Raw genomic sequence first — 3,889 nt, 5'->3', positions numbered from 1 at the left:
TGATTCCCAACCTGTTCTACCCTGTCCATGTGATGCACCAGAGACAGGAGGGTGAATCTGAGGGACTGCGTTGCTCCAGCACCTCCCTTGCGGGAGTCAGCAGCACGGGCCCCACCACCTCCTCCTCCCTTCATGTGCCCGGTGACCCCCTGGCTGTTCCATGGGACAGGGTTACAAGCAGAGCTAACCAATGAGGTTCCCCCGCCACCTGGCGCTGCCAGTCCTGGAGGCCCGTTCTCGTCTCGACCAGGGCCTGCATGCTCGCGGCCATGGAGCACAGGGAGTGGACCACCTCCGCCTGGGATTGCACCACATCATGCTGCGACTGTGCCACCAGGTTCTGGACTGTGCCACATCAGTCTGTGTCTGTGCCACGTTAGTGCTATCTGCCTCTGGGACTGGGCCACCTCCCTATCTGTCTGTGCCACATCACTACCATCTCCCTCTGTGTCTGTGCCACATTGGTGCTACCTCTCTCTGGGACTGTGCCACCTCCCTATCTGTCTGTGCCACATTGGTCAGCACCTAGACAAATGCTGCCGATGCTTTCAGCCATGGCCCACTGGAACTGGGCCATGTTCAGGAGTACCACTGCACTGTCCAGGTAACTCTGGCACGTGGCTGACGCATCCTGACACATCCTCCACCACGGACGCCACTGCTGCGATGTGTGCCTGGGTGGCCCGCATGGTCGGCATCACCTCTTGTTCATGCACATGGTTGGACCTGTACAATGGCACCTGACAGTGTTGGGTGCTCTCTGCCAACCCCTCATGCAGTCCCTGGCTCTGTGACTGCATCCCCACAATCGGTGGGTGGTCCATTCCAGAAGCAGGAAACCCGTCTGGGCGGCAGCGAGTCCCTGGCATCGGACTGCCCCCCGCGGGGGTTCCTACCTCCACCTGCTGTACCGGATCATGTGTGTGGTGTGCACAAGGTAATGCTCCAGGAGCTTTTTCACTGAAGTTCCCAGCCGAGGTGTATGTCTCTGGGACGGTGGAGGGCGTTGAAGCCAGCTGTGATGTGACGTCAGTGCCATCCATGAGCTCGGGCTCGGGGGTGTCTCGGGATGCGGGTTGAGGCCTCCCGTCCATGTCGGGTGTGCATGTGGGTGTGCAGATGGTGGTGGGATGGGGTGGGGTGGGTTTGGTGATGGTGGTGGCTGTGGGGCGGTGGTGGGGGGTGGTGACACACATGCCATGGGAACCACAGCTCAGTGGGGTCTCACGTCCTCACGTGATGCTGATGTCCGCCCCGGTGACTGCCCTTTTGGTGGACTGGCCATGCCAAATTGCCCTTAGTGCCCAAAGGTTAGGTGGGGTTACAGGGATAGGGTGGAGATATGGGCTTAAGTAGGATGCACGTTCAAGGGCCGGTGTAGACTTGATGGGCTTCCTTATGCACCGTAAATTTTGTAATTCTAAAAACAATCCGCTAGTCGCCACACTCCATGGCAATGTGAGGGAGCTGGATTATTTAATAATCTTCATTAGTGTCACAAGTAGGCTTACATTAACACTGCAATGAAGTTACTATGAAAATCCCTCGTCGCCACATTCCAGCACCTGTTCGGGTACACAAGGGGATTCAGAATGCCCATTTCACCTAACAGCACGTCTTTCGGGACTTGTGGGAGGAAACCAGAGAACCCGGAGGAAACCCACGCAGACACGGGGAGAACGTGCAGACTCCGCACAGACAGTGACCCAAGCCGGGAATTAAACCCGAAGCATCGGTGCTAACCACTGTGTTACCATGCTGCATCTCATTATTTGAATGGGTGTAAACTGAGAGAGATGGACACTCTGTGAGACCTTGGTGTCCTCGTGCATCAGTCGCTGAAAGTAAGCACGCAGGTACAGCAGGCAGTAAAGAAGGCAAATAGCATGTTGGCCTTCATAGCGAGAGGATTTGAGTACAGTAATAGGGATGTTTTACTGCAATTGAATAGGGTGTTGGTGAAGCCTGACCTGGCATATTGTGTGCAGTTTTGGTGTCCTCATCTGAGGAAGGATGTTCTTGCTCTGGAGGGAGTGAGGCGAAGGTTTACCAGACTGATTCCTGGGAGGGCGGGACTGTCACATGAGGAGAGACTAAATCGGTTTGGATTATATTTGTTGGAGTTTAGAAGAGTGAGAAGGGATCTCATAGAAACTTAGAAAATTCTAACAGGATTAGACAGGGTAGATTCAGAAAGAATGTTCCCGATGGTGGGGGATTCCAAAACTAGGTGTCAGAGTTTAAGGATAAGGACTGAAGTGAGGAGAAATTTCTTCACTCAGAGAGAGTGGTGAATCTGTGGAATTCACTCCCACAGGAAGCAGGTGAGGCCAAGTCGTTGTGTAATTTCAAGGAGGAATTAGATACAGCTCTTGGGCTAAAGGGATCAAGGGATATGGGGGGGGGGGGGAAGGTGGAATCAGAGTACTGAACTTGCTGATCGGCCATGATGACAATGAATGGCGGAGCAGGCTCGAAGGGCCGAATGGCCTCCGCCTACTTCTATTTTCTATGTTTCAATGCTTCTTGTCCATGGAATGAATGCAATAAATTCCTCCTGCCCCTGAATGCTTGGCCTCTGCTGCTTTTTCTCGACCAAATAAATAATCAATGACCATTGCCTCGTCGCTGCGATGGCCGAGTGGTTAAGGCGTTGGAGTCGAAATCCAATTGGGTTTTCCCGCGCAGGTTCCAACCCTGCTCGCAGCGGTTGTTATTTAAGCTATTTATTCGCTTTCACCGGCTCCCCGAGAAACCACGGACTGGTAACCTGATCAGAACTCTGACCACTCAATTTCATTAAACGGATTCACACAAAATTGGTCACCCTCGTTGGAAAAGTGAACATTTGTCACTGTCAATGAGATATTTGGTGGGTATTTTTTTAGAAAACACATTTACATAATGAGCGGGAAATATACCCACACAATAATCACCGCCGCGATGTATTTTGTTCAACAGCGTTTGGAAGGATAAGCAACAAGGCCTGCCAATGAGCGGGAAGGTGCTTTGGTTTAATTAACCTGAATGGATTTTTGTTTAAAATGCTCGCGGTATGACTCTAACTTGAGGCCTGAAACATAAGGGTAATTCCACGCAGAATTCAAAACACCTTCTCGATTAGACTACATCAACATTCCACCTTTAAATTTCCCATTACATTTCGATTTTTTGGTCATCTGTTCGCTCAGCCATGGTCGATTATAATTTAAGGATTTCAAGCCCATTTGATTGGGCTAAATTCATTTCAGTCAAAGTACTTAAATTGCTAATTCTCATTTCACAAGGGTGGGGTAATCAAACACCGTTAACATCCACAAGGTGGAAAATGACCAACCTTGGTGAAGTAAGCCGGACTTATTGAGATGTACTAATTTTTACAAAGGGAGGGCAGAAAGGGAGCTCTTTGTCCAGCAGAGAATGCGGAATGCTGAGAGAACAGGGGAAATTATTTATTTTGTTCTCTCTGAACCGATATTAAACTGTCCCTCAGTAACGCTTTTCACAACTGAAACGCATGAGAAACTGCAATAAGCTCAGCCCCATTACGAAACTTTGCTATGTCAAATTAGGAAGTAGTCAGAATTAACCCTTTCAGTGTGAAAGCCACCCGCTACCACCCAACTCTGTGATTACATTCATATAGACTGAGGTAAATGTGCAACTCTGCTCCCTTAATCTCCCAGCGATTGAATTCTAGAGTGATACGCCATCAATTAACACACGACGAGTGGTGAACGTAACTGGAGCAACGGGAGAAGCGAGGGAAAGAAAACAAAATGGCGGTGGCCAGGAACAAAGGGGAGCTGCAGGAGTTCATCAAGCGCTGCTTCAAGGAGCAGCTCGAGGAGATGCGCAAAGACATGTTGGCGCCTATGCTTTCGGCACT

General features: G+C 50.5%; 1 non-coding gene across 1 annotated transcript; it reads left to right on the top strand.

Moving 5' to 3' along the window:
• Positions 1-2,627: 2,627 nt before the first annotated feature.
• On the top strand, positions 2,628-2,709 carry trnas-cga (transfer RNA serine (anticodon CGA)). The gene has a single exon. It is a non-coding gene; the product is annotated as a tRNA-Ser (tRNA).
• The last annotated feature ends 1,180 nt before the right edge of the window (positions 2,710-3,889 follow it).

The sequence above is a fragment of the Scyliorhinus torazame genome, chromosome 24 (genome assembly GCF_047496885.1).
Source record: "Scyliorhinus torazame isolate Kashiwa2021f chromosome 24, sScyTor2.1, whole genome shotgun sequence".
NCBI classification, from domain to species: domain Eukaryota; kingdom Metazoa; phylum Chordata; class Chondrichthyes; order Carcharhiniformes; family Scyliorhinidae; genus Scyliorhinus; species Scyliorhinus torazame.
Note: the sequence above shows the minus strand (reverse complement) of the source record. Positions and strands in the feature narration are given on the sequence as shown.